The sequence below is a fragment of the Equus caballus genome, chromosome 1, assembly GCF_041296265.1.
Source record: "Equus caballus isolate H_3958 breed thoroughbred chromosome 1, TB-T2T, whole genome shotgun sequence".
In the NCBI taxonomy this organism is placed as follows: domain Eukaryota; kingdom Metazoa; phylum Chordata; class Mammalia; order Perissodactyla; family Equidae; genus Equus; species Equus caballus.
In genome coordinates this window covers 41,991,626-42,016,124 of record NC_091684.1, presented here as the reverse complement: position 1 = coordinate 42,016,124, position 24,499 = coordinate 41,991,626, and the positions used below count along the sequence as shown (strand labels likewise).

The 24,499-nt window shown below is 41.4% G+C and overlaps 1 protein-coding gene across 23 annotated transcripts in view; it reads right to left on the bottom strand.

Annotated features, from left to right (window-relative positions):
• SGMS1 (sphingomyelin synthase 1) overlaps positions 1-24,499 on the bottom strand; it is a 279,380-nt gene that overhangs the window by 206,074 nt on the left and 48,807 nt on the right. For 4 of the 23 annotated variants that reach the window (XM_070224833.1, XM_070224907.1, XM_070224916.1 and 1 more), the window contains exon 3: positions 15,773-15,879. The exons of the other annotated variants lie outside the window; for them this stretch is intronic. The gene's annotated coding sequence lies outside the window, so the exon portion shown is untranslated. The remainder of the gene's footprint in view (positions 1-15,772; positions 15,880-24,499) is intronic. 23 annotated transcript variants of the gene reach the window in all.

The following is a 24,499-nucleotide window of genomic DNA, read 5'->3' as shown; positions in this document are numbered from 1 at the left end:
AAGACGTCCAGGTCACACAGGGAAGCATGCAGGAGACGAACAGAGCCCACTCCTGCAAACACCATCAGGAACACAGGCCGCCAGAGGTATACGAGGTATTTCTACATGGATATCTAAATGCTGTATGCCACGACACAATCTTGCTTCGGTGAAGGAAAGCCAGTTTAAGAGCCTTCTTCACTTCATCTGTGTTTCCATCTCTAAGAGAGATTCTCAGTTGCAATTTAGAGTTCACTTCTCCTCACATTCAGTTTTTTCCTTAACAGAACATTTAAATCAAAAGCTTTTAGGGAAAAACTCAGACAGACAATGTATCAGGTCTAACTAACTGCAAAGTCGCAGAGAAGTAAAACTGAAACAGATCCTTTGTCCAACAACAAACTAAAATGCAAGCTTGCAGTTTTAGAGGGTGAAATGTTTTGATGACGTGAATTAAACACGGAAAAACAGAAAAGTACAAACAGGGGCCAGGACAATGCCAGCAACGCTTACACCACACAGCGTCTTGTTCTTTAAGCTCAGCTCCAACGTGCCACCGAACCCTAGGGATCAGGACCTGACACAACCATCCCTTTCATTTGCCCCAAAAAGAAATGCGAAACATGTGCCATTTATTTCCACATGTGTGTTCAATCTATTGAAACGACCTTCATCTTCAATTTGTAGCTGGTAAATAATTTGGTTAAATTATCCACAGTTTCCTTCTGAAAGAGAGGAAAAAGAAGTAAAATGAGCGAGCACTGGTGCCATTGTCACTCTCACGAGAAAATGGTAGCATGTGGGCAATATCAATAAAATCAAGAAAAGGGACGTGACTGGCTTTGAGGATGCCAAGGCAGCTATTTCACTGCAGCAGGCGTAGAACATCACCAGCCTGCCTCAGTAGGGGAAACTCTGTAATAGCAAAAGGCACCACAAAGCCCCCTACCCGGGCATACTTGAAATTCCAAGCGTCAGAGGAGCGCAGAGAAAGTAACCCTCCCCAATCTGGCTGGTGATTCTGTTGCTTGGATGATGTGGGAGGAGCCCACAGGATTTCCCTTCTCTTGGTTCTGCTTCAGAATGTATTTTTGCTAAAAAAAAAAAAAAAAAAAAAACAGCACTCTGTAGCAACAAATACCAGGCATTGCCACTACAGTAAAACCCATGGAGATGGGAACTTTAAAAACAAGAGACTCTGCTTAGAACACGTGGCACATGCTTTTCATCCCTTATACCTACTAAGAACCTCATGAAGTAGATATTTTTATCTTCATTTTGCACATAAAAAAATAACTTGGAATTTCTCTTTAATGAAATGTTGTTTCCACCCCAAAGTAGATATTACTGTTCAGAAATAAGGCTAACAGAGGCTCCTGGTTGACAGGAACATGCTGGTGGACACACAAATGAGGATGCTCTGGTTTATTAAATTAATTCATGCTCACTAAAAGAAGATTGATGTGAAAACAAGGCACAGGAGGGTTATTCACTGTTTCTATTGAACCAAATACACAAATCACAACATTTGAGGCTAGCTGAATTAAATAGAATAAAACAGGACTCTACTCCAGAGTCAATGGTTTGTGGCCAAGGGCAATTATTTTCAAATTCAGGTCATACCACTAATTTGGTGAATATGCTTCTCTTTTTATAAAATATGTAGATTAAAATATAGTGGCATTTACCCTCCTAGTTATACGCAGAAGAAATGACAAGTTCAAAATACCAGCAAACAATGAAAAACAAGTATTCCCAAGATTATTCTCTCCCTACAACCGAGGCTCAGTGAGAGTCCCTCTCTGCCATCAATTATCGCAGAAGCACCACAACTTTTAAAATAAAACTACTATCGAAAGAGGATAAAGCAGGAAGTTCAACAGAAAATAATTTTGAAATTGACTGGAGACAGCCTATCAAAACCAATTAAAAATTCAGATTCCATCAACTTGGATTGTGTGACACTCCAAGCTGGGCTGAGCTCAAGCTCACCTTTGACTATTCTCCAAGAAAAGGAGAATACACAAATTAGTAATTCCAACAAGGCAGCATAGACATTTTAAGACAACTTATGTTTTTGTATGGTTTTTTTGTTTGTAAGCAAACAGATTGCTTAATCACTAATTCCTCTCTCATTTTGTCTGTGATTATGAAAAAACCTAGTATATGCAGTAATTTTTGGTGAGTTAATAATGGTCCCTTGAAGGTCCTGACTTTCTTCACTGTTCTTCACAAAGTACCCTTTCCTAAGAGTTTCCCAGTGAAGCAACTACAAGTTCTGATCCTTTTATCTATCTGTGTGTGGCTGCAAAACTAATTATTCTCAAGCACCACTTTTATCAGCCTTCCAGCCTTCCTGCTAAACAGAGGCAGAAATGACTTCGGCTGGTTTTCACGGCCAACACATCTGCCGCCCACATTATTACCTACAGCCGTCCCTTCCCAACGCTCCAGTGCAGCCAGACTCCTATACTATCCACCCCTGAACATGTTCTCTCTGACTTACAAAGACACATTGATCACTCTCCCGCCCTGAAACACTCATCAACCTGGGAGGCCATAATACTGTCCCACTCTGGCTGGCCACCTGCCCTCCTTCTCAGTCTCCTTTGATGACTTTTACCTCTGCCCAACCCCTAAATGGAGACCCATTTCCCAGGATCGTGCATCCAAGTAGTAGAAGTATGCAAAGCAGAAACGCAGACAGCCCTGTCTAAGTCAGAACTTTTTAATTTGTCTTTGGCCACGGCTCCTTGGAGAACTGGCTGATTTTAGGGCTAGAGTAGGAAATATACAAGATGAGCCTAAGCATCCTGTGGAATAAGAGTACTAAAACATACATACAACCTATACACACCTGCCCCCCCCGCAAAGGGAGTATGTCGAAGGTGAAAGAGCTCCCAACAGCCAAAGCTGAAACTATTTGAGCAACAAAATAATGTAGTATTAGAATATAACCCAAAGCATAAATTAAATATCCATGAACGTATATTCAAAATAAATAAACAAACAAATAAATAAGAATATACAAATCGCTGGTGCAGAAGAATTCAAAATAGTTCATGTAGATACCACACCCTCAAGGTGGAGCACAGCCTCCTACACCTATGTGTGGGCTGCACCTAGTGACTTCCTCCCAAAGAGGAGATACGGAAAGGGAGAAAAAAAGTAACTTTATAGTGGGGAAACTCCACAAACACTATCTCAGCGAGGTGATCAAGATCAATATCACAGTGATGTCATGTTGACACTGTATACTGTAGATATGAATTTTGAAAATGGCACTTCATTTCTGTTGTCTTCCTCATAAAAACCCATAACTTCAATCTAATCATGAGAAAAACATCAGATAAATCCCAGTTGAGGGACATTCTACAAAACACCTGACAAGTACTCCTCAAAACTATCAAGGTCATCAAAAAGAAGCAATGTCTGAAAAATGGTCATAATCTGGAGTCCAAGGAGACATGACAACTAGATGCAATGTGATCCTGAATGGGATCCTGGAACAGAAAAGGGATATTAGACAAAAACTAAGGAAATCGAAATAAAATATGACTTTAGTTAATAATAATGTATCAATATTGGGTCATTAGTTATGAGAAACATAAGACGTTAACAGTAGGGGAAATTGAGTGTTGGGAACACAGGAACTCTATATTATCCTTGCAACTCTTCTGTAAATCTAAAACTACCCTAAAATTTAAAGTTTATTTTTAAAAATTATCTTTGGCTCCTCCGTCTCGTCTCCCTTACCCCACACCCAGGCTGTAGTCCAAAACATCTCTCTTCTGTTTCCTCCTCTCCCATTCCCTCGGTCACTGCCTTTGTATTCTCCAAACCATCCTCCATTCAGCTGCCAGAGTAAGCTTTCTAACACATACACATGAGGATAACGCCTCCCTGATCAAAACCCTTCAAGAGTTCCCCCTTACCTAATCAGGGTTGGCAAACTTTTTCTGTACACAGCCAGACAGTAAATATTTTAAATTCTGTAAGCCTACTCTACTCTGTCATTATAGTGCTACAGCAGCCATGTGCACTATGTAAGCAAATAAACGTAGCTGTGTTCCAATAAAACTTAATTTATTAAAACAGGCAGAGGACTGACTTTGGCCCACAGGCCATACAGCGTGCCAACCCCTGATCTAGAGAACCAAGTCCACACTCCTTAGACTGACACTCTAGGTATGATCCTCATTACCCCTGGACCTTCTCTCTAGCTGAGCCCTCCTTCCTTTAGCTAAGTCATTTGCACCACCCCAACCCGGATGTTCTCCCTGCTTCCCCTCACTTAGATGAGTTAGGGTCTCTCTTCTGTGACGTGTCTTCAGATCATTCCACGTTAGAACAATTTCTCCCTTATCGTAACTCATAGCATTTCTGGAACCCTATAACTCATCTGGCACAACATCAGCTCTTAAAACTTACCATTCAATTTTGTATATTTGCCTTGGTTTGTTCTTTCCAAATACCAATGATGTTTAAGTTATTAAGCAACACAAAGTCAGTTAAGACACATTCTATGCCTTCAAAAGATTAGCAGGCAATAAGTAACTGAACTAGTACTTCCTGAAGCATGTTTTAAGTACTTCATGACATGTTAATAGGTGTACCCTTTAAAATGAAGTGTTCTGTAATCAACCAAGTCTGAGGAATTCTGGGTTCAACTAAGTTAAACAGCTTTCTTTGCCACAGGAATTTTCAAAGCCTTCATTGTATATTGTCAATCTCCTTAAAGAGGAATATATTACACAACAACTCATAAATCTGTTTGACCCTGGAATTTATTTTACATTTTTTAGCATCTGTGTCCTGCAAAACAGTTAGGGAATTGTTGAAATTAAGCACAGTACTACAAGGCAGACTGAAAGTTCTAATTCTTTCTATGTGTCACTGTGGTAGGCTGAATCACGCCCCCTCAAAAAAAAAAGAAGACTCCACAGATGTGATTAAGTCACAGATCTTGAGGTGGGGGAAGTATCTTATGGGCTCTAAATGCAATCAAAGGTGTCCTTACAAAAAGGGAGGCAAAGGGGGGATCTGACACCAGACAGAAGAGGTGAAGACCAGGGGACCAGGAGGCAGAGACTAGAGCAATGCAGCCACAAGCCAAGCAATGTCGGTAGCCACCACAAACTGGAAGAGGCAGGAAACAGCTTCTCTTCTAGTACCTGGAGAGAGAGCAGAGCTCTGCCAACACCCTGATTTGAGCCCAGTGACAGTGATTTTGGATTTCTGGCCTCCAAAACTGAAAGAAAATAAATTTATGCTGTTTAAGTCACCAAGTTTGTGGTAATTTGTTACAGCATCCATAGGATACTAATACAGCCACAATGCCAATCATGGTGCTGTGGTCTTTGCTGACATTAAATATTCTTAAATAAAGTCAAATTAACCTTGTCCACAATTAGGTCACAATTAGCCTTGGCTAGTGAGGTGTCATCATCCATTTAAGGGAAACAGTATAACTCAGTGGTTAGGATTCTGGACCTGGAGTAAACCACCTGGGTTCAAATCCCAGCTCTAACATTTACTAGTTAATTATATGACCTTGGTCAAGGTGTTTATCCTCTTTATGACTCAGTTGCCTCATTTATAAAATGGGACTATATTTATAGGCTTACTTTGTGATTAGATGAGATTATGTATAAAAAGCACTTAGTACAGTTCCTGACATACAATAAGCACTCAATAAATGAAAACTACTATTATTACGCTACAGTAGTATTGCTATTTGGAGGCAAAACAATCCACTTTCTCCCCAAGCTAAACCTCATCATATTCTTTTATTCTCAGTTTGACAAACTAGACATCTTTACCTGATTTCCAGCTCAGGGCATTTAAAATGACCTCAGCAAAGCAAGGCAGGTGGAAAAGTTCAGGCTTGCCTCTGTGAATCACAGCTTTTAGGTATCTGACTTGATAAAGTATGGCAGTTAATAGCTCTAGGACATGTGCTTAATGTCATGTGTTAACTTCATGTCACTCATTAAAAAGCCTAAAGCTACTCTTCCTATTTGGGTTATCTATATTAGTTAGGTCAAAGTGCCAACAAAGGCCTATTTTCTTAATTATTAAGCTGCTGATGTTCCATTTGCTAGTCTTTATCTTTTTTTTTCCTTTTTCTCCCCAAATCCCCGCAGTACATAGTTGCACATTTTAGTTGTGGGTCCTTCTAGTCGTGGCATGTGGCATGCCGCCTCAGTGTGGCCTAACGAGTGGTGCCATGTCCACGCCCACACTCCAAACCAGTGAAACCCTGGGCCACAGAAGCAGAGCGTGCAAACTTAACCACTCGGCCACAGGCTGGCCCCGCTAGTCTTTATCTTAATGTTTAGTTAAGCTCAGAGCAAAAGATGGAATTATTCTGCTAAGCCCCAATATAGGAAAGGCATAGGGCACCTGAAAACAGCCAGGGAGAAGAAGGGTGTCAGTGTAATGTACAAACGTCCTCCCGGAATGCCTCCCATCTCTTGGTCTCTCCCCACCTACCACTAGTCTCCATGGATGACCTAAGCGCCACCCGCTGCCACACCACAGCATCACCAGCCTCCGTGGGTGACTAGGAGCTACTATACGATGTGCCCAATCATAAATACTGGATCACCATTGGTCACAAGATGCTTGAGATTCAAAACTTTGATTCCTAAAGTCTTTAAGAACCCTCTACTAAATTGGAGGTGTCCCTAGGAAAGTCAGTATAGTATTTTAGTTCTTTGTTAGTTACACACTTTAGTGCTCATTGCTGTAAAGGAGCCAAAGGTAGAGTTGACATAAGAGGGTAGAAAATTTCTAAAAAAGTTTATAGGAAAAATGATACCATCTTCACTATTCTTTTGGGTGCCACAATCAAGAATTCTTAAGAAAACTGTGGCTCAAGTAACCTAATCTACACATTCTCAGTAAAGCAAGATGGCCATGAAGACTTGCATTTTCATGAGATACCACAAGAAAAATGATCAAGACCTACTTAGGACACTGGAACTAAGAATCTCCAGCAAAGGTGAACAAAGGCCACCTCAACTTCTGAGGGCGGTCCCAAGTACACAGGGCACCCACTAACAGAGCATAAGAGACAGATAACAGATGGACAGAGATCTGCTCCACTTCAACAAGAGTCACAACCACAAGAGTTGCCAGGTCATAAAAGGCAAGGATGAGAAAAGAATGATATCAACACAACCAACAAATTTCCCATCTCCTCTTTCTCCCCTTAATGCCAGTCCAAGTCAGCTGGACTGTGAGGAGCAGCAAAGCAGCAACATCTAAGGCCAGGAGGCAGCTGGGCAGTGATCAGCTCCAGAGACTAGGCTTGAAAGAACCTGAAAGGTCTTGAGTCATCCCTGGAGCCTGCAGAGAAAAGTAGGGACTTAGCAAAGAAGCACAGGGAGTAGGGGTGCCAGAGCCTCGCTGGTTAGTACACCCGTGGCTGTCCAACCCCAGGCAACTGAGGAGCTGCAGAGGCACAAGTCACACTAACAAGTTATGGTAGAAACCACTCCAATTAAGGAGCTGTGGAAGAAAACAAAAATAAGTCACACTTCTGGCCACATTCAAGAAAGAGACAGATAACGCCACTCACTTGGCAGCAACAAACAGATGCATAATCACACAGCATACGTGTCAGTAAACACACACGGCCAAGCTGTCCTGGTCTGTCAATCAGGGAAAGACCATCCTGGGACACACTAAAGCCTCACTAAGGCCCACTAATTAAGAAAAGCAAGCCTAAATTACAGAAAAGTTTAAATGTTAGTGATTCTTAAGAAGCACCTCTCTACTTTTTAATTCTAAAATAGAGGTTGTAAATCCAAATGCCAATGAAGGCAGGCATGGAGGGCAAATGGGTGCAGCTGGTGAGTATGAAAAACCAGAAGGTACACACCTCAACCAAGAGGGCAGCCCCCTCTCAGGCCAGCCAACTGCCACCTTGGGGTGCATGGGATGCAGGAGCAGGCAGCAGCAGCCCCGGGCGGACACTGAGATGCTTCCGGGGCTGCCCCCAGCACAGCCCATTCAGAGAATCACAGAATCACTGACTATCTGGTTACTTTCTTTTAAGATTATAAAAGTCATATGAGTGAATAAAATTTAGTTCCAAGGAATATAAATTAAGAAGTGAAAGTCCTTCCCTTCTACTCCCCCAACTGTTAACAGATTAGATCACTATGTATCCTTCTTTTTCTAGACACACAAAATGTTCCACAAGTTGCTTTCTCACTCAACAATATGTCATGGACATCCTTCCACGTCAGTACACTCAGCTCTATTGCATTCTTTTCACTAAACCCAGAGTTCGAATATAGAATTGCAACGCTGGGAGATGACCAGAGTCTCTAGACTAATCCCTTCCACTGAACACATGGGGTGCCCAGAGGGCCTGGACACGTCTAACCACACAGGAAAGAAGTCAGAGCCCCCCACATGGGACATGCTGACAGGTGTCACCAGCATCACACCATCATCTTTGCTTTCCAAAAGAGCTCAGCCAAAAGGCAAAGCTTCCCATGTGGCAAGGGGAAAGCAAAGGGGAGATAAAATTATCTTAGAGCAAAGCAATTGATTGTAATCAGCGAAGAACCTAGTAGCCACCAACTTTATCTTTTTTAATTAGCAAATATCTAGAATCACTCTAAATTCACCCAAGTTACTAAATTAGAATTCACTTAGCAGTCATAGTCTACATATTTCCAAAACACGTCTGAAGTAGAGTGAACTCAGATTTTCATCAAGTTTACCATCTTCCTGACTTGAGACCACAGGGCAGGACCAGGCTCGCAATAAGCTGCTCATCTCAGGCAGTTAGAAGATGCCAATTACTAGCCCTCACGGGTGAATCCAGAGCCACACCAGTGAAATAAAGGATGTGGCTGGGGCCTCTGCTTCAAAGATCATCCTTATATAAGGGAACATTTATTAAAAGAAAGAACTGTAAACTTCACATTTAAAATATTAATTCTGTTAGTGACTCGAGGTACTGGAAAGCTAATTAAGTACTCAGACCTTCAGAAACTCCAGTTTAGCTCCCAGATATAGAAAAGTCTCTCTATCTAAAGATATAAACTCCCCGGAGGCCAAAGCCGCCCGACACAGCTAGCTTTCAAAACATTTTAGGAAACTTGACCTCAAATTACAATGAGCATTTCAGCAAGGGTTACTTAGAACCTTTGAGAAATTACATTTCAGATAAACACAAATTGCAGAAATAAGATATTCTCTTATTAATGCAATTTGCTTTACAAAAGAAATACTTACGGTTTTTTTTCTGGTGTTCTTTATCTTAGCTGAATGGAAAGACCATCTACCTACTGCCAAGCTAGAAACGGAATATTCCAGATTGCTCCCCTTTTCCCTGTCCTTCATTCCCAAATGAGATCCATCAGAAGCTCACCCTAGCCACCCTGTCACCTGACTCCCTTCTCTTCTTCAAGCCCCTGGTTTAGGTTCTCACCAAATCTCGGAGGGACCATGAAAACAGCCTCCTAATTCATTCTCTGTCACCAGCCTTTCCCCTCTCCCATCTACTCCCTGCAAAACCACCCGAGTAATTTCACTCACTCACTGAACAAGTATTTACAGAGCCCCGACTATGTGACAGGCACTGTTCCGCACACTGAGGCTAAAGCAGGGGCACAAGCGGGTCCTGGCAGTCAGGACCACCCCAAAGTGGTATCAGATTAGTGATCCGTGCCACAAAAAGCAAGCAGGTAGGCGGACAGGAAGTACTTTGGGGCTGGGTTATCTTATCTAAGCAGTTGGCAAAGGCCTCATTTTGAAGGGGACATGTGAACATGTCCTGAAGAAAGGGGTAGAGACAAACAAGTCACGGAAAGAGTATTCCAGGTGGAGAGGGCAGCAGGTGCACCCCAGGAACACGTGCCTAGTGCATCAGAGGAAAGCAAGGGGCCAGAGTGGCCGGGGCACAGTGAACAGAGGCAGAGTCCTCAGAGGTGTGATCAGAGAGGGCAGACACAGGGCCACGGGGCGCACAGTAACTACTGGCAGCCCATGAGGAGTGAAATAGGTACAGTGTTTCCATGCAGTAACTCTTTCCGAGAATTTCTTGGGAAATTTATAGTTCTGCCAAATTTCAAGAAAAATCAGCTGCAAAAGAGGGAGAAAGTATTATAATCTTCCTGCTTGCTTAGCAAGCAACATAGAATCCACTGACACCAAGTCCAAAGCAAGAGCAGGAAACGCTGACAGGCAGAGGTGAAGGTTAAGGACGATGTTTTCAAGAACCGGGCCAGGAGCGCATAGAAGAGAAGCTGACCCCATCCAATCACTCAGTCTCGCTTGTAGCGTGACCATGTTCTAAGTATGCGTTCACGGTCCTGCCTGCTGCCACCACTGAGTCAATCTTGCAAATAAAGTTAATATTAATAAGCTACACATAGTATGCTTTATACAAAACCCTGATTCTATGTAGTGCTGTTAATCTTGCTAGAAGACCCAAATGTTAACATTATTTGAACACTACCAAATAATGTTCGGAAGCATTTTCCAGTGTTTGAATATTTAGTACAGGGTACAGTCCTTTGTAAACAGTACTACACTTAGTAGTTCTTAAACTATTTTTTAGATAGCTATAATAATGAGCAAAGACTAACAAGAATGTTGGAAGTATTTTAAGAAAGATAAAGTAAATCAATTAGCTTTTTGCTAGATGTGTTTTAAATATTGTAAAATTTTTAATAAAAAGAGGACTTTAAGAGAAAAATGTATTTTAATAGAAGAAATGCAAAGAAAAGATATAAATGTTCTTGTAGAAATCAGACTCTGATCTAAAATCTGAGCTAGCAAAAAAAAAAAATCACTTTCAACAGTAAAACCAAATTAATGCAACCAGAAAAATAATTTTATTGTTAAAAAAGGAAATGAGCTTATGTGAGCTTACAGAACCCAAATCTTTTACAATAAGCAGTAAGCATACCTGCCTTTTGCTCCAGAGACACTCTCTCTGTCTTCCAAGGCTATTCACTGTACAAACAAGGGAAATCAGGAAACCCATAGGGAATTGCTCCCCAACTGTAGGTAGGTTGACAGCAGGGAAAGACAGAGGGAGAGTGTAGAACTCGGTAAGTTTTAAGGTTACAGAGGTAACTAACATAGACTTTCTAAGAGCCAGACGCTATTCCAGCCAATTAACTTATGTTTATTTATATAATCCCCACAGCCACCCTATGAGAGAGGTACTATTATTACCTCCTCCCATCTTAAAAATGAAGAAACTGAGGCACAGAGAAATTAAGCTACTTGTCACACAGCTACTAAGTGGTGGAGCCAGATTCAAACCGAGATTCTGGCTCCAACTCCACGCCAGTCATCACTACACTTTCCTGCCTCTACGCTTCTTCAACCGGACCCTACGATTTCAGAGCATGACTGGCTAATGGTTCAATGAACTCTCACTAACATCATCATCATCACCACTATTATTACTGCTTCTCTGCTTATTTTTTAAATTATAAGGACATTTTATTTAAAGGCGCCACACAAGCTTTCAACCCCCTATGTTGAATCAAATTCCCAGACTGGAAGCTGCCCCATCCCTGCCATAAAAGATAAACAATTTACTCCTGGCTGCTTAAATTTCATGCCTGAAATATCCCAGATAAGCAACTTGGAATGAGCCAAACGGCACAATGAAAAATGGCATCTGGCATGTTCTCCTGATTAACTAGAGAGCTGGATTCCGTCAGTGTTCAAGCACATGAAATTTTAAGGCCTTGGACCTAATATTCACTGTTTAATGTAACCACACATTGGTCTGAAAACTACTGAGGACTGCCCCACACGATCCATTCAAACAGAACCGGGAAAAGAGAATTCCGACCTAAAACAGACCACGATGCTAAGGGAAATTGGTAGACATACTTCCGGGTTCACGTCACATATCAAAGAATCAGCAACCTGTTAGTAAACTACAAGGGTTGGACAACGAAGACCCCTAAATGTTGTTTCACTTGCCATCATCTTTTACCTCAACTTGCTTTTACATCTTTAAGCAATATCAGTATCAAAAGCACCAATCATACAACCATGCAGCCCACCCCCATCCGTCTGCCAGAGGCACAACCAGAACTCTCATTCCAAGTCATCTGCAGCCACTCATCTGTGTGTGCTGCCACATCTGCTATCCTATCCACAAAGGCAGTCACACACAACGGATACCCAGGCTGCTTTGGGAGTGAAGGAGAAAAAGAGGATTAAATATGGCTATCTTGGCCTACTCTCTGAACATGGACAATCTATCTATCAGATATATACTAGAATTAAACCCATATTACTGGTAAGGAAACTGAACCCTAAAGAAGTTAAGTAACTTGTCCAAGGTCATAGAAGTCTGTCAGAGTATAAATTGCTACCCTCTACTTACTGTCTATTATCCACAGAGTTTTAGCAGGTTTTCTCAAGAAGCTGAGCCTCCCTAAAGGGCACAGGCATTATTTTTACCAGCAGAGAAGAATTCAGCTTCTCATGTGGTGAGCTCCCAGTAGACACCCACAGTGTGGACTAGGGGTTTACCAGTCATGCAGGAGGCTAGAATATACTCAGTGTTGTCCCATCACTTAGAAGTTCCCAAAAACAAAACCCATTCTCTCCTATGTAAAACTATAAGGAATTTCAATTCAACTATGTAAACAGGAGGAAGCATCTGACATCTCCTCCTTAAACACAGGAAAGAAAAGTCTGTTAAGACAGAAGACAGGAAATAAGCAGGTATAAATAGCTCAGCAAGAATGTAGTTTCTTAGTGGGAACTTCCAAATTTTTTCCTTCAATTTGTTTTAAATATATAACATACATATATTAATACATGTAAATTTGTACAGATGTGTGTGTATGTATTATTTTTATGTTTTTTCTTGCTGATTCTGAAAAAACAACTGCCAGGTCTTAATAGTAGGCACTGAGACAGGAAGGAAAGAATATGATCAACGACAGATATAAGTCAAGTCAATGGAGGGAGAGAGGCCCTCTCCATACAGTCCTGGTGGCCCAGTCCTTTCAGTAAGAGATCTGACAACCATCATAAAAGCATCATACCCTTTGACCCAGTAATCTCACGCCCTTAACACAGTGAGATCACTTTGGCGAATTTCCTTCTACTCTTCATACCATGTTTTCACCCAGTTGTGATCACAGTCCATGTAGTTTCTGCATCCTGCTACACAGTTTTCCGAACAGTCATTTTCAAAGGCTGCATTACTTGGCAAGGGATCACAATCATTGAGATAGGAGGGTCCTGCTGTGTTTTTTTATGCTATAATCTTCTTATATAATTATTATATATAATCTTGTTATATGTTATGTTATAATCACACCTTATTATTCAAGAATAGTCTCTGAGTACTGAGGCTAAGCAGAGCTTCATACATTTTAGCGCTTATATTGGGCAGATATAAACTTTCAAATCCATAGTTTAAGAACCAGTATTAACTGGTACAGTCAACAGGAGCAAAGGGCTAGGAGTTAAAAGGCCTGGTTTCTGAACCTTGAACTAGCGATACGACCTCAGGCAAATCAAAATTTCCCTAGATCTGTTTTTTCATGTATGATATGGCATGAGTGTTTACCACACGTTGGACACTACTCAAGTATTTTGCAAGTTGGCTCATTATAATCTCACAAGAACACTATGAAGCAGCTATCACCACCCCCAGTGGACAGCTGAGGAAACTGAGGCACAAAGCTATACAGCTAGTATCAACTGGTAGAACAAGAACAGAACAGAGGCCGGCTGGGTCCAGAGCTCACTGCTGAATTAGAAGGTTTCTAAGGTTCCTTCCAGCTCAGCCCTCTGATTCTAGGAATGAGCTGTGCTTAGTCAGTCACATTTATGCCAGTTTTTTGTAGTTGCTCAATGCCTTTCACAAGTAACAAATCCTTTATCTTCAAACACTGAAAGATTTAAAGCAGCTACCAAAGACAATGACTTGAGACACTGACTTTAATGAAAAGTCAACCTAAAACAAACTAGAAATCCACGTGGTGCTTCAAATGCTTCTTGATTTGACTCTCAGTTGATGCAGGAAGAACTAAGTTATTAGCTAAATTGAAAGGCAGAAGGATGCAAGATGGAGAAAGGTTTTGCTTTTGGAATAAATGAGGCTGGAAAAACCACCACAACCAGTTTCAAGGCTCACTAGCTGCTCTGCTCACTAATATTTCAGATGGGCCTCTCCCCATGGAGGACTCCAGAGGTTTACCCATTACTCCACGGCCAGACAAGCAAGGAAGGAAAGCCTGCAGTGACTTCTCCAAGCCACCAGAGAGCATATCTTCATCTGGGTTCAGAACATTTCACAAAAAAAAGGGAGTTAAAATTTGAGACTCTTGCAAGGAGAGTGTGAAAAACCCACCCTAGTTAAATGTGCATTTCTTTTTTTCAGATCAACGAATAAACCTGAGGCCCACTCTTTCTCTTCTTTTTCTTTCAAGTCCCAGTCTCTCCCCAGTCCAACTCACCCTCAAATGAATGAAGGAAACTACCACCTTCTAGATCAGAGATTCTAGGACTCTGCTGTGCACAAAAGTCAAGGTGCCTGATTAAAATGCAGATTCACAGCCTCCATATCCATAGATTATGGTTTGGTGCGTCCAATATGAGGCTCAGGAAACATCTCCTTTGTGTGTGTGTGAGGAAGATTGGCCCTGAGCTAACATCTGTTGCCAATCTTTCTCCTTTTGCTTGAGGAAGATTGCCACTGAGCTAACATCTGTGCTAATCTTCCTCTATTTTATGTGGGATGCTGCCACAGCATGGTTTGACGAGCAGTGCTAGGTCCCTGACTGGTATATGAACCCGCGAACCCCAGGCCGCCAAAGTGGAGCACACGAACTTAACCACTATACCACCAGGCCGGCCCCAGGAAACGACATTTCTGACAAACACTCCCTGCATGCACACCCACACACACACAAACACACACCACCCTGTACCCCTTCCCCTCCCATTTATACAGGTGGAAAATTATGCTTTGAAATAGTGTAGCAGAGGCTGCAAGAGCAAAGCTACATCTCGTTTAAATCACAGCCTAAACGCCGTAGCCACACTGTCTAGGAACAGGAGGGTTTTCTCTGTGTCCCCCTTTCCCTGTGCATCTGCCCACGATTCTCAGTGCTCCACCTTCAAAACAGACTTCCTGCTCTGATCTGGCCACCGCTGTGGTCCCTACTAGGTGAACTCTAGCACTTTCTGTCAAAAGAAAACCTCAGCAGCAAAGTCCCTGGCAGCTTCAGCATCTCATTCCCAGAATCAAACGTCTGCCTTGAGAGCATCAGAGCAATAATTTCACTCATGAACTATAAGCAGCTCAGCAGATGCTGGCTTCCTATTAGGAACTCTAGGGCATCTAAGAGCATGTGCTAGGAAGGGGTGGGCCACCTGGGCCTAGTGATCGGCCCCTCGTTATCACTGCTCTTAAACCCATCATTCTTTGCCCAGATGGGAGGCGGGACTTGCCATACTCCCAGACCATGTCCACAGGAGGGGCAATCTGTACACATAGGACAAGAAGTCTTGTGGCTACTGAAATAAAACAATGCCCATAAGCTGCTAATTCAGTTAAAGGAATGTATTACACCATAGTTAAAATGAAGTTCTCTAAAACACTATGATACTGAAAACCACATTAAATCATCTTACATAAGAGATTCTTTTTATGGAATTCATGTCCTATGCAATCAGTCCCATAGTGACTGGGGTTTAGGTTACAAGGACCCACAAATGCAGGGTTTCTGATTACACCCGTGTAAGCTTCGGATCAAAGGAAGTGACAACCTACCTCCAAGTGCCAGAGGCAGCAGGGATGTCGGTTCCCAGGGCTCTCCGGCCAGCCCTTACACCAGACCTCACCAGGGAAAGCACACTGAGAGGCTGGAGGGACTTGGCCTGAAAGAGAAGCAGGCACCACTCAGGGTCTGGTGAGTCACCAGGCCTCAGGACAAGTACAATAAACTGTCATCCAACCTGCCATTAAAATGTGGAACACAACACCCTTGCACCCAAACATGTGCCTGTTCCAGGCACATAAGCAGGAACTTGAACCACTGACAACAGCTTGGGAGACGGCACGTTAGAGCACTGGCTCTCCTGAATCTCCTGGACAGAACACAGTTAGACACTTGTACGGCTAGAAAACATCTGACACAGCGTGGAACAGAAAACATATGCTACAAGGAAGTGACTAGTACAAGCCAGGATTGTGGTTAACTTTGGGAGAAAGGAGAGGGCCAAGATTGGGAAGGGCACAGGGGGTGCTTCTAGAGTGCCGAAAAATGTCTATTTCTTGGCCTGGGTGGGGGTAACTGTGTTCACATTGTGATCATGAATTTTTGTTTCATGTACTTTAATGAAAGTATACAGTTTTTTTTTAAAAAAAAAAAAAAGGGCACCTGCAATATGACGTTACTACAAGACTAGTGCTCTAGCTCTTGGGGTCACACGTCCCTGGCAGCCACTGGACTGATCAGACCACAAGCACAGTGACAGCCACAACTTCACAATGTTTCCACAGGTGGCCACATCCCCAATAGCAGAGTCATTTGCCTACAGAGCTCTCAAAATTGTACAACTCAAATGCAGCGCTAACCAGTATGGCACTTTATGAACAAGAGAGAACATATGAGAATGAGAATTACCCACAGGTAAGGGATTACTATTGTAATAATGTTTTACCCATTGCAAAAATGTCATCAAGCGCAGAGAAGACAAGGGTAAATAAGTAGATTATTTTAAAAAGCTCCTGCACATAGGACTTGCCCTGAGCACCCTTTCTGGTCTGTGCCTCTCGCCTGTCCTTGGCTGGCTGCAGCTTTTGCCCATTTCCTGGTACCCAGACTCACCACCCCTGTATTATAAGTAATATGAGTGTTTGGGGAAGGGTTAGCATAAGTTATTTTCTTCTTTTCCTAGATGGACTTTCAACATTTTTTACCCTTCAAAGTTTCCCCTTTGTCAGCTTTTTATTAAATAAGCAAGGTGTTAATATATTGTTGCCTACCATTTTCTTCTCTCTAAAGTACGTACTGAAGGAGCAGAAATGGTCTCACTCAACTCAGTAACCCTGGGCTTAGTACAGGGTCTGGAACCCCTTACATACAAGAGGTTTGTAGAACGCACCAAAAAAAAGTCATTCTCTAAAAACCAGGCTATAAGAAGATGCTTGTACAAAACCAAGTGTGTCAAAACCATCTATATTGACACTGAGGAATTTCCCGCTGCTGTAAAGCAGATGACAACGTAATCTACGCCAGGGAAGCACTGACCTCTACTACATCTGCTTGGAACAGAAGGTAGAGACTGGAAAAGGATTCTTACATGCTGCCATTTATGTTACACGAAAGATACATCTAGATAAGAAGTAGTTAAGGACATGGGTTTGGGAGTCAGGTACGAACGGGCTAAAACCCCAACTCTATTATTAAATGTCTCCGGCAAGTCACTTAACCTGTCTGAACCCTCCAATCTGCCAAAAGGTACCAAGGCCAAGGCCCTAGTAGGCTTCAGGGCTTCCATCTTCTTCCTCTGGGAGTGATTTAAAAGTTAACACCTAGGAGTGCCCAGCATCCGTGTCTCCTTTGTTGGGGTAGCCTCCTCAACAGCTGAGTACTAGTGGGAGGGAAGCCTACCCCATCAGAAATGCTGAGAAGGAAGGCCATTGCTTTCTCCACCCCTGGCACCCAGTGTGTGCTTGTGTCACCAAGGCTTGGACAATCAGATGCTCCCACCCAGGACTCTGAAATCTGGAACAAGTGACACAAGGAGACAGGGGCAGAGGAGAACGTAACTGAGTGGCGTGGAGATAACTGTACATCCAGGGCCTGGCTGGAGCCAGCAGGGGTGTCTTCACCAGGGTGTCCACGGCACAGTGGTGGCTCACTGTTCCTCTGGTACGGTTTTTGCTGTGGTTCTGGCAACTTAACTTCCTTTAGTAACTGCTAGATATTCTTCAAATAAACGCTTTTTCTGCTTAAGTTCCTATTTGCAACCAAGAACACATGGACAGGAGTGGGAAAATTTTGACAACCTTTGGCTTTCAGAAATGCAAGAGGATGACAAAAATAAAACATCAAAAGAAGCCAAACCAGAGAAGTCACAGCTTAGAAAATGAGCCTGAGCAAAGATTCACATTGCAAAAGCGGTATTCGATGACTTTGTCCTCCTGTTTTTTCCTCTTAACCTTTATTATAGCCCTTTTTGTTGGTGAAAACAGATGATTTCTCTATCTGCTTGACACTGTGGAGGATGCTGCAACCAGAAAACACTGCTTTTCTTTGTTTTGTTCTGTTGACAGCCTCTTCTGTCCTCAAATTTCTCACTGATTCTTATAAAACAGAAGGCTATGGATTATTACACTCAGCTTTCAGTTCAGTTTAACAAATCTTTATTAAAGGCCAACTATGTGCAAGGCACTATGCTATGCATTTATAGCTAAGCTCATAACAAATGACATTTTAATTTAAACTCAACCAGAAATTTTGTAATTAATGCTTGGAAATTTTATTTTATTTTTATTTATTTATTTTTTGCTGAGGAAGAGTCACCCTGAGCTAACATCTGTGCCAATCTTCCTCCACTTTTACATGTGGGATGCCATCAAAGCATGGCTGGCAAGTGATGTAGGTCTATGGCCGGGATCCAAACCTGTGAACCCTGGCCGCCGAAGTGGAGCAAGTCGAACTTAACACTATGCCACGGGGCTGGCCCTCTGGAAATTTTATTTTTAAACATAAAACACCAGGTAATTATTTTGTGAGCACTCTGGTTATATACAATTCATTCTAGTGTTACCAAACCAAAAAGTTTCAGGTGGAGACCTGTGGGCCAAATGCAAACCACAGGGCAGGTTTTGTTTGATCCACTTGGCATTAGTGTTGTTTAAGGTTTTCAGTTACTTACAACTCTGGATTTCCATGAAAATGGAAGATCTAGACCCCCGACCCCCAACCTGGGCATCTGGCATCGCAGAACGGTTTCCAGCAGCATCTGCACCTGTTATAAGGGGCACACAGCTCTCCGGTGTGTCACAGGGCCCAGCCTCTGCTTTCATTTAATATTCAACCCACCTGGCCAATTTATGTTCCTGCCTGGCCCAAGAGCCATTTGAGTTTGGGATTCTTGTTCTAGATATACGATAAAGTGAGCTTAAAAAAAACAAACACACATGCTTATTTAAAATGCTTCAAATTTCCTTTTTCCAGAAGGAGAAAAAGGGAGACAACATTCTTTCCCACTTTGAACATTCCCTGGAGTTTAGATTTTCCAGAAACGTTAAATTTATAAACTACCATATCTCTTATTTTATCCATTTTGTATTTAAATGTTTGTTTTCAAAAAATGATGAACTGTTGTGCCTCCCCACTTTTTTCCCATTGCTACCTTTCAGGTATGGGAGGTTTATCTAGTTCACTAGGAAAAAACGCAGGCAGAGTAAGAACCTCACGGTTGTTTTTAACACTTTTGCCTTGACCATCACATTTCTAAAATATATCAAACATCTTATTTTTAAGAGCAAAAAGCATCTGGTACTATAAGAGTAATATTTTAAACAGCTACACATACAAATTTCTATTTCCTCCAAATTTCCTTTTCCTCCCATGAAGAGGAGGCAGATGAAATTTCTCGCACTTTTTGTTCTTACACAGCACCAAAAAGAGCCTGCGAATAACAGCCACTCAATGACGCTTGGTGAATGCTTGAATGAAGAAAGGAATGAAGGAAGGAACAAATACACAAAAGAACAGAATAATCTTTATGAGCCAGGGGGAGGCATGAGGATCCCTTGCTGTCTACTCTCCAGTGCCCCCAGCTGTCTGAATTCCCTGCCTTTACTCTGTCTAAACCCACACCATCAGAACTCCCACCACTTCCATCTGATTCATAATTCCTAGCTTCATCTTCCTAAACTTTCACTAAAAGCAAACCTTTACTGAAAGTAAAGCTTGGTTTACAAAGAAAAAATTGCGCACACAAACTTCTATTTACATTCCTGTGATCACTCTCCCCTCCATAAATAAGAGAAAACAATCTACAAAGCACCGAGGCAGTATTTCTCTGACCAAAAGAAGTGAAGGCTGTTAAGTGCTGCCTGGGGCACCTATAGAAGTAGTAAACGGTGTGGATTAGAAAACTGGGATGAACAGCAGGGATGCCAGGGAACGGGGACAACAGGACACAGCAAGAAGAGCACAAATTTTGGAGTCAGTAGGTTTATTTCCAGCTGGGAGGCAACAGAATGTGGTAGTTAGGAGTGTGCACTTTGGAGTCAAATAGACCGGGCGTTAGTGCTGACGCAGTTACTGCACGCAATCTGGACGGGCGGCTTAACCTCCCAGAGCTTTCATGACCCCTCCACAGAAGCTGGAGCGATCCCTACCATAGGAGGCTGGTGGGAGAGGCTGTGACGAGGCCCCAAGATGGCATCTGGCACCCAGGGCACCGCAATGGCAGCAACGGTGGCTAATCTTCTCCGCGGCTCTTTTTAAAGGTCTTCTGCTGACCTTCGAGGAATTTATGGTTACATTTCTTAGAACAATTTACACTGGCAAAGCACTGCCAACTGTGAACCCTCAGCAGAAGGATGCCATGAAAACTAGAGGAAAACTTTTCTAGGCTTCCCAGCTTCTCGTTCCCAGAAGGAAGCTCAGGAACAATGGAAGGCACTGTCTCCATAGTCCTTACTATTTGAACCAGCTTTGCTCACTTGCAGAAAAAGGCACTCAACAAACACCTCACAGCATTAAAATCACTAAGCATAACAGAAACCCTCTTCAGTAAATCTGTTATTATGTTAATGATTAATCCGTAAATTATGTAAATGGTTAATCCGTTTTAGGTTAATGATTCAAAGGAAATGGGCATTTCTTGTGGACTTAGTTCAATTATTCTGAATATATTTTTAATAATCTTGGAAAAAATCAAGATAACCTGGACCCTTATAAGTACAGCTCGTGCCACTGTATTACATGTGAAATTCTCTTAAAAAGTGATAATAAAGACCCAATGAGCGAAATGAGAGAGAGACTCGCAGTCTGTGTGTTACTGCTCTGTATCTATAGCTCCCGGTTAGTGTCCTTATAATACTGTATCACAGGCCTTTCGATTCTCTATTTCAAAAAAGGGTGAAAGAAACGACTTCTGCCCGCAATCCTTCTGGACAAGCTAACTGCCAAAACAGTCTTTGCCTCTGGCAAGAATTTTATCAAATCCCACTGCAAATACCAGTTATCTCTTGCCGACCAAGGCTCTGATCAAATTACTGAAAAGAAGTAGAAAAACTAATGGCTATCTAATAAATTCAATTTGTTTTATAAACAAATCCTTTTCCCTCAGTGTCCACATAGGGAAAAGTAAACCTAAAAAGGTAAAAAGATTAAGAAACACATTTTTATGAGGACACTTTGCCAGTGCCCAGGCAGCCCACATTCCCTGCCCCAGGGAAATGTCTTGCCCATTTTAACACTTAAGATTTTAAGAGAACATGGTGAATAGTAGGAAAAGACAAAGGCCTAAGAGTCAGAAGAATAAGAACTATGGAAATCAAATTAGAATCTTTGCAAACAAAACCTGGCATCTTTTCCATTTCCCTACCATTGAGTGCTACTGCATCTGGGAGGGTGGCACATGGAAAAGGGCACCAAACAGTGCCCAGCACATCATAATACTGGAGTATAATCATAGCATAATAATATATAATAGTATGATAATAATATCTGCTGTGTATTTAGTACTAACTATTATGCCAGGTTCTATACTAAGAACAATACATATACAGTGCACATGTATATGTGTATAACAAATAGATAAAAAATCTATGCATTAAAAGAGATATAAAACTCATATGTGTTTGTGTGTATCAAATTTCATTTAATCCTTAAAATAACCCTGAAGCAGGCTCACCTTAACAAACAAGAAAAATCCCAAATAAGCAATCTCAAACTATACCTAACTCAATTAGAAACAGAAGAACAAACAAAGTCCAAAATCAGCACAAGGAGAGAAGTAATAAAAATTAGAGCAGAAATAAATGCTCTTGAAACAAAAAAGGCAGTAAAGAAAGTATCAATTGAAACAAACAGCTGGTTCTTTGAGAAGATAAACAAAATTGACAAACTCCTAGCCAGACTTATAAAGAAAAACAGAGACAAAACTCAGATGAATAAAATTAGAAATGAAAGAAGAGAAATAACAATGGATACCACAGAAATACAACAGGTTATAAGAGAATACTACAAAAAACTATATGCCAACAAAATGGACAATCTAGAGGAAATGGATAAATTCTTAGACTCTTACAACCTCCCAAAGCTGAATCAAGAAGAAGCAGAGAATCTGAATAGACCAATCACAAGTAAAGAGATTGAAACAGTAACCAAAAGCGTCCCCCAAAATAAAAACCCAGGACCAGATGGCTTCCCTGGAGATTTCTACCAAACTTTCAGAGAGGACTTAATACCTATCCTTCTCAAGCTATTCCAAAAAATTAGGGAAGATGGAGCACTTCCTAACACACTCTACACAGCCAACATCACTCTGATACCAAAGCCTGACAAGGACAACACAAAAAACGAAAACTATAGGCCAATATTGCTGATGAACATAGATGCAAAAATCATCAACAAAATATTGGCAACCCGAATACAGCAATACATCAAAAAGATCATACATCATGATTAAGTGGGATTTATTCGAGGGGCACAGGGATGGTTCAACATCCACAAATCAATCAGTGTGACCACCACGTTAACAAAATGAGGAATAAAAACCACATGATCATCACAATAGATATAGAGAAAGCATTTGACAATATCCAACAGCCATTTATGATAAAAACTCTTAACAAAATGGGGATAGAAGGAAATTACCTCAACGTAATAAAGGCCATATATGACAAATCCAAAGCCAACATCATACTCAATGGGCAAAAAATGAACGCCATCCCCCAGAGAACAGGAACAAGACAAGGATGCCCACTATCACCACTCTTATTCAACGTAGCACTGGAGGTTTTGGCCAGAGCAATTAGGCAAGAGAAAGGAATAAAAGGAATTCAAATAGGGAGTGAAGAAGTGAAACTCTTGCTGTTTGCAGACGACATGATCGTATATATAGAAAACCCCAAAGAATCCATCGGAAAACTATTAGAAATAATTAACAACTACAGTAAAGTTGCGAGGTACAAAATCAACTTACAACAATCAATTGCATTTCTATACTCTAATAACGAACTTTCAGAAAGAGAACTCAAGAATACAATTCCATTTACAATCGCAACAAAAAGAATAAAGTATCTAGGAATAAATTTAACCAAGGAGATGAAGGACTTATACAATGAAAACTATAAAACATTATTGAAAGCAATAGATGATGACGTAAAGAGATGGAAAGAGATTCCATGCTCATGGATTGGAAGAATAAATACAGTTAAAATGTCCATACTACTCAAAGCGATCTACAGATTCAATGCAATTCCAATCAGAATCCCAATGACATTCTTTACAGAAATAGAAGAAAGAATCCTAAAATTCATATAGGGCAACCAAAGACCTGAAATGCTAAAGCAATACTGAGAAAAAAGAACAAAGTGGAGGCGTCACAATCCCTGACTTCAAAATGTACTACAAAGCCATAGTAATCAAAACAGCATGGTACTGGTACAAAAACAGGCACACAGATCAAGGGAACAGAACTGAAAGCCCAGAAATAAAACTGCACATCTACGGACAGCTAATCTTCCACAAAGGTGCCAAGAACATACAACGGAGAAAAGACAGTCTCTCCAATAAATGGTGTTGGGAAAACTGGACAGCCACATGCAAAAAGATTGAAAGTAGACCATTATCTCACACCATATACAAAAATAAACTCAAAATGGATCAAAGACTTGAAGATAAGTCCTGAAACCATAAAACTCCTGGAAGATAATATGGGTAGTACACTCTTTGACATCAAACTTAAAGGGATCTTTTTGAATACTGTCTTCTCAGACAAGGGAAACAAAAGAAAAAATAAACAAGTGGGACTTCACCAGACTAAAGAGCTTCTGCAAGGCAAAAGAAACTAGGATCAAAACCAAAAGACAACCACCAATTGGGAGAAGATATTTGCAAATCATATATCTGAGGAGGGGATAATCTCCATAATATATAAGGAACTCACACAACTGAACAACAAAAAAACAAACAGCCCGATGGAAAAAGGGACAGAGGATATGAACAGAAGTTTTTCCAAAGAAGATATACAGATGGCCAATAAACACATGATAAGATGTTCAACATCACTAATCATCAGGGAAATGCAAATCAAAACTACAGTAAGATACCACCTCATGCCTGTTAAAATGGCTATAATCACTAAGACTAAAAATAACAAATGTTGGAGAGGGTGTAGAGAGAAGGGAACCCTCATACACAGCTGGTGGGAATGCAAACTGGTGCAGCCACTATGGAAAACAGTATGGAAATTCCTCAAAAAACTAAAAATAGATCTACCATATGACCCAGCTATCCCA